The sequence below is a fragment of the Falco punctatus genome (genome assembly GCF_963210335.1).
Source record: "Falco punctatus genome assembly, chromosome: 13".
NCBI classification, from domain to species: domain Eukaryota; kingdom Metazoa; phylum Chordata; class Aves; order Falconiformes; family Falconidae; genus Falco; species Falco punctatus.
Window position 1 is genome coordinate 23313849 of NC_137593.1, and position 12431 is coordinate 23326279.

The following is a 12431-nucleotide window of genomic DNA, read 5'->3' on the forward strand; positions in this document are numbered from 1 at the left end:
GTCTTTGTTTTGTCCATCTTGAGAAAAAAGAAAGGCTGTAATTTGGCTTGTAGTTCTGACGTCGATCTCTCTTTGCAACTCATTTGGCTTAGAGCTTGGTTTTCAGCAGTTTCTGTCTCTGCTGGGGTTTTCTTTGGTTTTGTTTTTTTTTTTTTTTAAATTTTCTGTGGGTATTTGTACGTGATGAGAGCTTGTAGCTATATGCCTGATTTGTTTTGGTTGAAGAGATTTTATACAAGATACATAGGTTTTGTAGAGCAATTGTGTTCTGCATTTTAAAGTGTCATATTTCAGAAAAGGTTGAGGCTTTTTTTTAAAAAGGGTATTACTGGTTTTTGACCAACCACCACACCTGTGAAAGTAGAACATAAGGAAGAACACTGCTGTGCGTACACTGTCCATTAGCAATAAAATATTTTGTTGCTTGATATTACTGCAGAAATATATGCCACCTTTAAAAGGTTAAAACTGCTCTCTGATGAGATTATGGACACTGCATAATTAGGATGATGCTTATGTATAGTTCTACTGTTTGGATCAGTTTGCATGCAACACTGCAATATATAGGAAATAATTTTTTCAGATTCAGGGTTTAACTTGCATTTTCAACATTTACGCCAAGATGTACAGTATGTGGAAGTCAGAAGTTGCTGTGATTTAGCCAAATGTGCATTGCTGCAAGTTCTTTTTCTCACTGTTTTCTGTTTCTTTCTCACTGTTTCTCACAGGCTTAATTACTGATAGTGAAAATTCTTGGAGAATTTTGTGCCTATTATTGTTGAAACTTAAGACTGTAGAAGGAGGGAAAAGAACGTTGCTTTATATTTCTCAGTATTTTTTTCATTTGAAGATATTTAGTGTATTTACTGACGGTTAATCCTCTTCTTGTCTCGGACTTGGTGAAATGGTGAGTTTCTTCATTGCTGAGTGGATGCTACAGCAGCTAATTCAGCTTGACATTTGCTTGTCCATTCTTCAGTGCTATTGAGAGCATGAAGTGCATGAGACAACTTTGAGGTAGCTGAAGAGGTGAACCAAAAGCTATGAAATACCCTAGCTATATGTTTCTCTATGTGTCGCTGTCCAAAACATCTGCTAATGTTCTCAGTGCTGTTCCTGATGTCTTCCTCAATGTATTCTTCCAGAGTAGATTTATTTGCAGAGAGGAAGATACTCAAGAAACTGCTCTATCATGTCATTCAACCCACTCAGAGTTCCTTATCCTAAAGCAAACCCAGAGCATCCTCTCTAACAAACGGTTTCTTTGTCTGCTTTGGCAGAATTCACAGAGGAGCCTGGCTGATGCATCTGGGACTTGTTATAGAGCAGAAGACCACAGGGCCACAATTAGCCCAGTAATTTCGATGTGGCACCTTTATATTGCTTATTTTTCTTTTTTGTTCCCGCCCCCCCCCCCCCCCCCCCCCCGCCTTTTCTTTGCAAGTGGCCTACTTCCCTGGCTTATAACTGTTCCTGTTTTACATTAGATGCCACACAGGAATTTCAGGCAAAGTTTGTTGTATGTTTTCCCCCTTTCTTCCCTTGTGGTACAGTATTTTTGGTCATACATTCATAACTGTTTTTGGGGCCAGAAAGAAGTATAGAGGGTGTAGAAAGTTTTACTGTATTGTCACAGCCATTTTGATTGCCAGCAAACGATTTTATGATTCCTGAATTACTTTGTAGGACTTTTTTTTTTTTTTTCCCCCTATAACAGTTATGATTTGCATGAAAACGGTATCTATGTAATAAAGGTGTACTGAAAGGAGTCATGAAAATGATTATTCTGCACAATACAACTTCTCATGCAGAAGTTGCAAGTTGAAATGGAACAGAATTTCTGTTAGGTCCCTGGTGGCACTTTCTGCAGAAAGGCTGTGGACCCAGGGGCAGGGTCCCAAAGGTGGTTCTGTGTGATGCTTTTGGCTGAGCTCGCTGTCAACAGAGACCCATGAAGGAGGCCCTGCTGGTACCATCCAGGTGACAGTTCTGCTTTTCCTGTGTTCCCCAGAAAGATGCAGTGGGGAAAAGGTGTGTGCTGTTTGTGTTCCCTGCTTGAGGCAGTTGCTTCAGGTCTTTCTGATCTTTATTCTGTTCCCAGAGGTTATTCTTCTGTATTTCTTGTAGTTGGGAGTTCTCACTACCTGTTTATGGTAGTTAAAGGGCCAGCAGAGTTTGTACCTTGGTCTGTTAGTCAAAATAGCTGCCAGCCTTGGAAAAATGTTTCACTCGTGCTTTGAAGGCAGCAAGTGTACTGGCATATGAAAGGTTGACCGTGATGTGATCTGCAGTTATATGATAACCATCTCTCCTAACCTCTCTTCTGCTGGTCTGAAAAACAAGAAGTGTTGATTAGCTGGAAAATAAAGCTGCACACTGTCATCCTGTAATTATTTGTTTCTAATGCTTGAATACAGTAGCAGGTAGTTTGTATGCATCAGAAACGTTTGAAGGTCTGGAGGGCTAGCCATTCCCCTGGCTATCCCCAGTGTACAGTCGGTTGCAGAGGACCAGCAGGAAGCCTGTTGTCAATGTCACGTTGGAATTGCAGTGGAAATGCAAACTACTGTGAGAATAGAGGGGAGGAAAGGACAGAGAGCTGTAGGGAAGCGAGCAGAAATCTGGCAGGTAAGAGGCTGTGGAGAACACAGGAACTGATAAACTGTGACAGGAGCTGTTCACGATGTACTGACTTGTTAAACATGTACAATTTAGGGACCCTGAGTATTTTCTGGGCTTTATGCTTGTGCCCAGCTCTTGTATCAGACACCAGTACATTGACCACTGTGCTAATACACGTTTCTTTTATTTCTTAACCAAATTCTGAGTAAGGCATGAGGACCATTAGCTCTCCTTGCCTTGCTAATGTCTTGGAGATGCATACAGCGCAGGAGGTTGACTGTTTAAGATGGGGATGATTTGAAGCACGATGGGAACCAAGCAGCTGTCTCCTGTTCCAGGTCACAGTTCGCCCTATGTGGTGTGAAGAGAAAGGAAAGAATGAGACAGAAGAAGGTTCGGAGCAGAAATTTCAGTGCTAATGTGACTGCCTGCTTTCTCTTCTGGTATTTATTTCACCAAGTGCATTTCATTTTTTCTAGTGCCAACTCTGTGTGTGTGTGTGTGTGTTTCAAATGCACTTTTAGTCAAGAAATCTGACAACATATCTGTGTTACATTTTTCCCATTTATGAACTTAATAAAAAGGATAGATAGTATGGTATAGGGAAGGAATAGGGTCACAGTTTTTTCCAGTATATCAGTGCTGACATTACAAAATTAGCATTGTACATTTTGCCTGTGATTCCCGTGTTTCATTTGGGAGGGTCCTCTGTGGTTTGCCAACCTCTATGGATGTGGTTGACTGGTGGGTGGTAGAGTAAGTTTATATTGTAATACCAGCAGTGGCATATATGCACTTTCAAAACGCTGTTCTTTGCTATGCTGGTAGGTTTCTCGTGAAAGGTTTCCTGTGAATTTAGAGTGGTGTGTTAGGCTCCCACCATCTGACTTGTCATCACATGACTAGTTAGCCACAGACCTCTAGAAGGTTGGGATGTCCAGTGTTGTGTTAAAATAACATCCTGCTTCTGCCCCATGTTATGGTACTTCAGACATACACTGTGTCTCCCTCCCTCCCCTCTCCTCCTTTGAGGGGCCACAGATCATAAAAGATTGCTTCCACAGGTGGAAGTTCTGGAAGCAATGACTATTTATCTTCTATCTATAGTATGATGCGTTTCACACCCTGTCCCAAGCGTCTGCCTTCTGGCCACTAGCTTTTGATTCTGATTTTTCTGACTCCATAAGCACAAGTTTGACATGGCTGTCAACATTAATGCGAGACTGGTACTTCAGCATTGGTTCTAAGAAATTCACACTGTTCCTTTGTCCTTGCAATTTCTAAATTGTGTAAGGCTGCCTTCATTTTTCTCTAGTCTTTCATTTTGTCTGTTGCCTGCTGTAGGCTCCTGGGCTTTAATTGTGAGAAGTTTCTGAACTGGTTCATACCTTTTGAAAACAGCAATGTGGTACATAAAGGTTGTGCATGGTGCGGTAACAATTCTTTCAGACTTAAACAGATGGGGCAGCAACTATTTTCCCCTCAAAGCCACTGAATAAATGTAAGTTGCTTCAAAATGCTCTACATGCTGATCCACAGAGAGGTTCTGCTCTGCGTGGGACTGAGGGAATGATAGTTCCTGATCGCTGTATGGAATTGTGTCCCTACAAGCACTGTGTGGACTGCTTGGTGTGGTTTAGAAAAACAATTGTTTGTAGGAGGAGGAATGTAGTTACATGCCTTGTGTTTTGTGGCTTAGCCTACAAACCTGTAGATAATATCAGTGCAAACTGATAGCACTACTTTGTTCTCAATGGGGTTTTAAATTATTTTTTGTTTATTTCAGTTTGCTGAGAGTCTGGTTTGCAAGGTAGAGTTAAATGGAGATGATATCTTGGCTTTGTGGCTGCATTTTGTCCTGTACATCTGCAGGATGTTGGTAAGGGGAGATGTGTTGAACCTTTCTTCTGCTGCTTCACAAGTTGAAATATGAATAGGAAGATGGGATCACTTGTGTCATCAACTCGTATTCTCCACAATAGAACTACAGATGGCATTACACTTAAAAACCCACACCAACAAACAACCAACAAAACAAAAAACACCAAAAAAACTCACCAGCTTACAGCCAAGTGTAAAAGAAAAGATGTGGTTAGGAGAGCAAAGGCAACTCTGATTCCCTTTCTTTTGTCTTTAATTACAGTGGATGTCTGTTGATCTCATCCACATTGAGCATACAAAAATTTACAAATATTTGTAGCAACTAAAAAATGTTTTTGGCTACGTAATTCATGATTATGATGCCTGTATTGTTAAAATTACATATTTTTCCCTTTTTTTACTTTCTGGTAACTGAGTGAGTATTTGACATTCGTTTAATTGTTAGATTGTGTAATGTGAATATGGTACTGTAGTATCCAAAGATTAGATATTAGAGTTAATTCGATACTTCTGCACGAAAAAGTTTATGGAGCTATTAAACCAACTATAAATTGCTTGTTTTCTCATTTGGTTAATTACATTATGTTGTGTTTTGCTTCTTTAGGTCACATTTAGGTCACCTTGCAGAACCTTCCGAGAAAACAAGGGTTATAGTAAGAAAGCGATGTTTAATAGCACTATCTTCACTACACAGTCAGACTGAAACAGGAACAGGTCGTCTGGAGTAAGTATTACGGGTTGTGGTTGGCTGTTTTGGTGGGTTTTTGTTTGTTCTGTTTTTTTTTTTTTTTCTTTTCTTCCTGTAAACTCAGTAGCATAGTTATTAGGCTATTATTGTATTTAACTTTGTTATAGTTGCTTTTAAAATAAATCCATCAGTGACTCCATACTTATTTCATTTGATCAGCTGGTAATGGACACTCTTTTGGACTCTTAGTGAAGCGTCTCCCATCTTGAAAGCAATTGTGTCTTATGAAATTTAGATGGGCTTAGGATTTTTCTCCTGTGTATTCTGGGTATGGTTTTGAGCGGGAAGCAGCCTAGTGTCGATGTACTTACGTATAACCCCAGATTTGCTGGGAAAAGTTAAAGCCCTGCCTGTATCTTCCAGGGAATTTGAAAATATAGTTGTTTTTTTAGCAGTAACTTTTCCCTCCTGGCTCTTTCTGTGTGATATTCATATTTTTGTTGTCTGTTTGTCTTGTATTGCAGTTCCATCATCCATCAAACTAGGATAAGTCTTTAGTTATGGATCTCAGATATGTCTTTTCTTTGCCGTTTGTAGGTAACTTCTAGCTTTTGTAAATTCTAGACTGTGATATGTCTGTCTCATTTATGCTACATGAAGCTTAACTACCTAACTCAGGGACTGTGGATTGCATCTTTTGGTAGTAGATACCTAAACATTTATATACTGATGCAGTGTAATTCTTAATTTCTTTGTGCTTCGCTTGCTTGAGATGGGATATGTTATCATTTTTCTGTCACCTAGTTTGCATCAGATTGTAAAATGTTTAAACATATTCTTGTAGGGGTTAGAAACTGGGAAAAATCTGCAGCATTTTCTGTCTGATGCAGATTTTACTCATGCTGTGTGATATATTCATGTAATTCTGCAGGAGTCATTGGAAATACACTTGAATGCATAGTTAGGAATGAAAAATATCTGGCCATTAGAACTGAAGGGGTGTGGAAGATGGTTTTAGTGTGCAAGAAGTATATTTTGACATATTGCTTTATTGCCAAGAGGAAATGACTCTTCTTAGCTTCTTCTTTAAAAAGGGATGTGTACATGGTGTCATAATTTGGGCAGAAAAATGTCTGTGAAACCTAGTCAGACAAGCTAAACTTCCTACTTGGTATTTTTCCAAGGTGTTTTTAACTGGCAGGTTTGGATTTATAACTTTTTTTAAAGGCAGGACATTTTTATAAAATTTTAATTAAATGTGGATTTGAAGAGGTCAATGTGTGTGCTAGTTCCCTTTCTGTAAGTACTTGAAGCAAATGCTCCAATTTTAAGTCAGCACATGTAAATTTGTATCAGTTCCTGATCTAGGCCATATGTCAAGTGACAGGTAAATATACCGGTGAGAGGTTCTTGTAGCACCTGATACTTGAATTCTGGCTTCTGAAGTTTTCAGAAACTGTGTTTTGTGAAGTTGTTTGTCTTTAACTGACTCACCAGACAACACAGTAGAAATACAGGCACCTGTTACAATGTCCTAATAAAATAACACCTATTTGCTCCTTACACACTATTTTGACAAGTTAATTCTTGACTCCAGTAGTCAAGTTACTCAAATGGTTGGGCAATAGAGTTGAAACTGAGCTATTCAAACAAAGGAAATTTAAAAATGTCTACTGGAGGCAGCATTAGTCATATTAAATAGTCATATGCAGGCTTATTGCAGGCACAAAACTTGCTCATGGTTTTAGCGGCCAGTGAACTTTTCAGATGCTGTAACCTAAGATTGATTCTAATTTTTCCTTTTTGCGGAAATATTTTTGAACCCTTTTTGTTTGTTTGTTTAGATTTGGACATTTGAGTATGCTTGTACAGGTTTCAGTCATCACAAAGTATTTTACAATTGACATCTTCCATTGAAGTAGTAAAACAATTAAAATAAAGTCTGAGTAGTGTCTATATTCAAGATAAAAAGCCAAGTGGAGTTCTCACAGTGTTTTAAAAGAAGGAAAGGAGACAAAGATCTTTTACTAGAGATTTCCACTGCCTGAAGGAGGCTGATTATAGAGAAGATATGGCCACGTGTCTGCAAGGTGGAGGGAAAGACAGAATGCAAGTGGCAGAATGTGCAAGTTGCAACAAAAGAAATTCCAGTTGCACAGGAGGAAAAAAAAATCACTATGAAGGTGGTTAAGCACTGGAGTGGGTTGCTCATGGAGACTTTTAAAAATTAACTGTGCGAACTCTTAAGCAACATGCTTTAACTTCAGTGTTGAAACTGATCTTGGGAGCAGTAGAGTCCCACAGGTTCCTTCCGACCTAAATTAGTCTGTGATTCTTAGATAATCTTAATTATTTTTGGTCCTTATGATGAATGGCCAGGCCTACTTTTGGCTTTATTACCATTAACTTCATGACAAAAGCATTGTTTGTGTGCAATTTTTAGGATTGTTCTTTTCTACCAAATAGCATTATATTTCAAGTTGACTTAAAAATAAGTGTAATGAAAAAGGTGTATAAAATATGTCTAAATATTTGCATTAGACTTGAATTGTTGGCTTTCTTTCAATGCTTGTTCAGCATTAAACAGTCCTGTTCATATAACAAACAGCTGTGAAACAGCCACCTCTGAATCTGTATAGTGGGTGACATGGAAGCTGGTGTTGGAAGAAAACTAAGTGCAAAAATCCAGACCAGATCGCTCTGTGTAAGAAACCAGCCCGGTCAGGAAGAATGTCTGACGGAGGATGTAAATTATTATTCTATTTTTTCCTTAAAGGGCATCTTTTTAGCTTTTAATATCCGTAGCATCTCTGTATATGAGACTTAAGCACAGTCTGCTTATGTGACGGCTCTGTGTTTTGGTCTGTGTGCCCTCCTTTTTGGACAAAATTTCACTCCTCGTTAGTTTTCCACTCTTTAATTATTTCACTTTTTTACCTCTCTTTCTAGATGCATACAATCTGTCTGCTGGAGAATAACCCTCTTTCCTAGAGGTTTTGATTGAAATATCAGAAATAATTGAAAAGTGAATCTTTTAGTCCCTGTGTGAAGAAGTATCTATATATAGGAAAACCTCAATTTCTAGTCTTAACTTTTTTTATAGTAGAAAGTCATTAGCTCATAATTTAGAGACTTAACATTTTGATAGCTGAAAGAAATAGTGAGCTGCTGGTAACACTTAATGGTCTAAGTCCCTTTGTACAATTCAAAAGGAGAGGAAATACTAACCATACATTTATGTATTTGAATGTATTGTGGGTGGAATATTTCCTTGTCTTTTCCTCTGTGTTTACAGTGGGACAAGTAATTACTCTTGAGTGGTAGAACAGATGAGAAAATACTGGGGAGCAGAACTAATACTTACTTAGTATTTCCTAGTCTTTTTGTTAAGACTATTAAGAATTCTTGTATAATTCTTTCATAGCAATGTGGGGATAGAGACCCTACAGTTTACTTAATACAGTAAATCAATAAGAGCACAACTCCAGATAATTAATGCATCTTTTCAAATTCATGACAGACACATTACATGCTTGAATAATAGCTTGAGCTGTTATAATGCCAGGCCTTTAGGCTGTAGTTTTACCTGCATTTGTTAGAATGAGCTTAAGAACTGTAAAGTGGCAACCCAGCCCTGGGGCTGGAAGAAGCTGTCACTCTTTCTCCACCACTCATCCTGCTTCTATTTACATCTTCACTTTGCTGGCACAAGCAGTTATGCAGCTTTGTAGGAAATTGTCTGACTCACCTGTGTTAAAATGACATCTTTATTCTTGGTTAAAAGGTTCTTCTGGGCTGAGGTTGAGCTCTTTCGCCTCCTTTCCCTTGCAGTCTGACTGTCCAGTCCTCTTTCTTCCCTTGTGCCAGCTACATTCACCTTTTTTGTTAAGCTTGATTTTTTTTTTTTATTGTTTAAAATATCTATGTGAGCATTCCATCATTGAGATGTTTAGTAGAACCTTTTTCTAATATTAGAACTCAACATATCCTAAGATTTCATGCTAACTTTCCCCTAGTACATAAAATTATCTACAGTGATCTGGATTATCAAAAGCAAATTATCTAGGTTGTGAACTAACCCGGTCTAATCTTCTCTCAAATCATCATCAGTCTCACTTTACTCTCCTGGAGCATGCTATACAGAATGCATTGGCCTTCACGTGAGGTCCCACTCTGCCTGCTGCTATTTAAAACCTGCCAAAATATCTAAGAGAGCTGTTGACACATTTTCCTAGAGGTGAGCATATGAGATGTTCTCACAGCCCAGTTGACGTAGAATGCTGAATTACTTGACTTCTGCTTCATTTGAGCTTCTTTCCTTCTTGTCTCCCTGACTGTTGGTTGAGGTGTCAAATTAACTGTTACTTACATGACAGTGCTCTTAAAATCTGCTGTTTTCTTCCATTTCTTTATATTCTTTATATTCAGAACTGGAATCCATTGAGCTGAAAGGGGATGTTTTCTTATAGCGGCCCCAGCTTCAGTGTGATCCCTGATCAAATGCTTCTAAAGACAATTTCAGGCAGTAGCATTTAAATGTGAAAGAAGTCTTTATTTCTCCTTGCCACTCACTTTAACAGTACAATACAAAAAGATGACCTGAACTCCTTATTTTTATGTATGTATTTCAGGATAGAGCAAAGGATAGTCATGAACTGGCTGTGAGAAGCTGTTATGTTACTTTCATATTTTGTGTTCCTTGTGAACGATGTGCTGTCTGAAGCCTATCAGAAGCCTGAGCTTAAGTTTTATTAGTTTGGTTCATTGAGAATAATATCTGGAGGGAGCAGGAACTGTGTTTAGTTACCTGAGTATAAAGTAACGAAGAGTAATAATTTCCTTTTATCCTTGTTGTTCAAACCAGTTCTGATAAGTCTTCTGAGCCTGGACTACCAGTTTAATAGTGTTGTTTCCTACCTGTAGACTTGTTTTGCAGGAAAATTTTTTCTGAAGACGATAATCTCATTTACAGCTAGTTTTAAAATTACACTTTAATTGAATCATAGAATAATTTCCATAAGAAGGGATGACCAGAGGTAATCTAATCTAACCGTGTGCTCAAATCAAGTTGCTTAAAATTGAATTAAATTTTAATTTGAAACCAGTTAATGTTGGCATTGTTTTCATATCTCTTTTTAGTGGCATTAATATCAAAGTAGAAACTCCATTTATTGTGGTTTTAAAATTCTGGCTTTAGTTTTTAAAACTTACTCTGCAATTCTATAGGTACAGCAGAGGAATAAAGCTACAGAAGATGAACAGGCAAAGTAATCGGGGACCATGGAAAAAACCCTAATTTAATTCTTTGTGGGAAATTAGCTGTATTTCATGAGGAACATGAGAGAATTGAGATTTGAATGGCTGAGAGACCACTCTTGGTACCAGTCTGAGCGTTGTGAGGGAATCACATTTAAATAAGTACTTTCATGTTTCCTATGCATAGATATTTTTAGAAAAATAAACAGCGATATTTTTATTCTGATTTCTGCAGGAATCCTGACTAAATGGACACTTAATCTTCCATTCCATAGGGCCAGCTCATGTGGCAGTTGAACTAAACTGCTGGGAAATATTTATAGTACCACATGATCTTTAAAAATAACTTTACAGGCTACGCTGTAGATGTCTTGAATTCTTAAAATCTTTGCTATTGTAGATAGATAACTGTGACATTTCTGGAGTGGGAAAACCTTAGCTTTGCTGATATAGGCATTTGTATTTATAATCAAGTTGTTTGTATTTATTTTTAAATTAGTAAGCAGTTTAGATTGAAATTCACCTGTGCAGCTGTAGAAGGCCTTGAGCGGGTTCACTTTTTAGGACAAAACAGGAATTTCAGTGGCATGGTGTGAAATGACATACAGCATAAACTTCAAGTGTCATCATCATACACTAAAGTGTATCAGATCCCATGTTTAGAAGAGGGTCAGTACTGATCCTGTGTGAACTGTGAGGTCCAGTGAACAGAAAATACAGTTTTTAGTAGTACGTGTGTTGCTTAGCATAGGTGCTTTCTCTTGTCATACTAAACCTTTAAACAAAACCTAGGCTGTAATTCTGCTTTACACCTGACTTCACCCCTGTGACTGGTGCTGGAGGGTATGGCAGTGTTGTCACCTCAGCATCGCTTCAGATACGATATCTGCTTGTCACAGGGTGAGGCAGATCGAGGCCCGAGTTGGTGGAAGACTAGTAATATTTGTTCGTGCTGGTTTTCCGTTGTGTGGCTAGGCAAGTGGGGACCAGCCAGGAAGGGGAAAATCGTAACAGTGCTGCTTCTCCCTGTGGGCTGCCCTCAAAGCGAGCTACGGAGAAGGTGAAAAGGCACGCAGGGAGCGGTGTGGCTTACGAGGGTCAAGCCAGTGTCTGAAGTGATGCTGTTGCAGATTATTATATGTATAAATAGAGCAGCGTCAGCAGAGTGGGAGCCCCTTGCAACCCCGAGGCTGCTGCCAGTGTGCTGACTGCAGAGCGGTCCTGGGCCCGCGAGCGCACGGGGGTGCCAGCAGCTCTGAATTTGTCACAGGTTTGGGAACAGAAGAGGATGCAGCTCTACAAAGCCATGAACTGGCACACAGATTTTAGTGTATGTATTGTTGAATTCAGAGCCTTCAGAAGTCTGTCAAATACTATGAAGGAGGAATTTTTCCTTTGATGTTTTTTTCAAGTGTCTGCTAAGTTGCATAGGACATAAACCTGCCTGCGTATTTTGACTCCTTTTCGATCTTTGCTGCTAGATTCTTTTCCCTTATTTGTTCTCAAATATTTCCTTTATAGCTCGCTCATCTTTTTATAGTTCTGGATGTTTGCGTAGTTAGAAAAACGATTACAATGATTTTATTGTGTAAGTGCTTAGTGTTTCTCCTACTTACACGATGTGATATGCTGCTGCTGTTTCCTAGAAAATTACTGTGGTCAGATTGTCATCTAGTCTGTTCTGGACAGTGAGATATTGTTTAAACAGTGTTCTTGTGTGCCTGGATAGGGTGGCCTTTTTCAACTGCTTTCACTGCTACAAGACTTTTTTTTTTTTTTTTTTTTAGCCCCTTGACTGCCACATGACAGAGCAAGCAGTAGATAAAGAGCTGTATTGATCACAGTGATGATCTCCTCGAATGTGGTGCTTAACAGTTGTATTAACTTATTATATAAAGCAAAAATCTGGATAAGCAGAATACTCTTAGGTTTTGCATAATCAAAACAAGCTAGTTTCTGAATATTTGTCCTTTATGTAAATATT

The 12431-nt window shown here is 38.6% G+C and overlaps 1 protein-coding gene across 7 annotated transcripts in view; it reads left to right on the plus strand.

Annotated features, from left to right (window-relative positions):
• PIK3CB (phosphatidylinositol-4,5-bisphosphate 3-kinase catalytic subunit beta) overlaps positions 1 to 12431 on the plus strand; it is a 101039-nt gene that overhangs the window by 38190 nt on the left and 50418 nt on the right. For 3 of the 7 annotated variants that reach the window (XM_080409492.1, XM_080409491.1, XM_080409493.1), the window contains one exon: positions 5108 to 5227. The exons of 3 other annotated variants lie outside the window; for them this stretch is intronic. The gene's annotated coding sequence lies outside the window, so the exon portion shown is untranslated. Of the gene's footprint in view, positions 1 to 3046; positions 3066 to 5107; positions 5228 to 12431 lie in introns of those variants that run through there. One more of the 7 variants, XM_080409495.1, reaches the window with a different exon arrangement.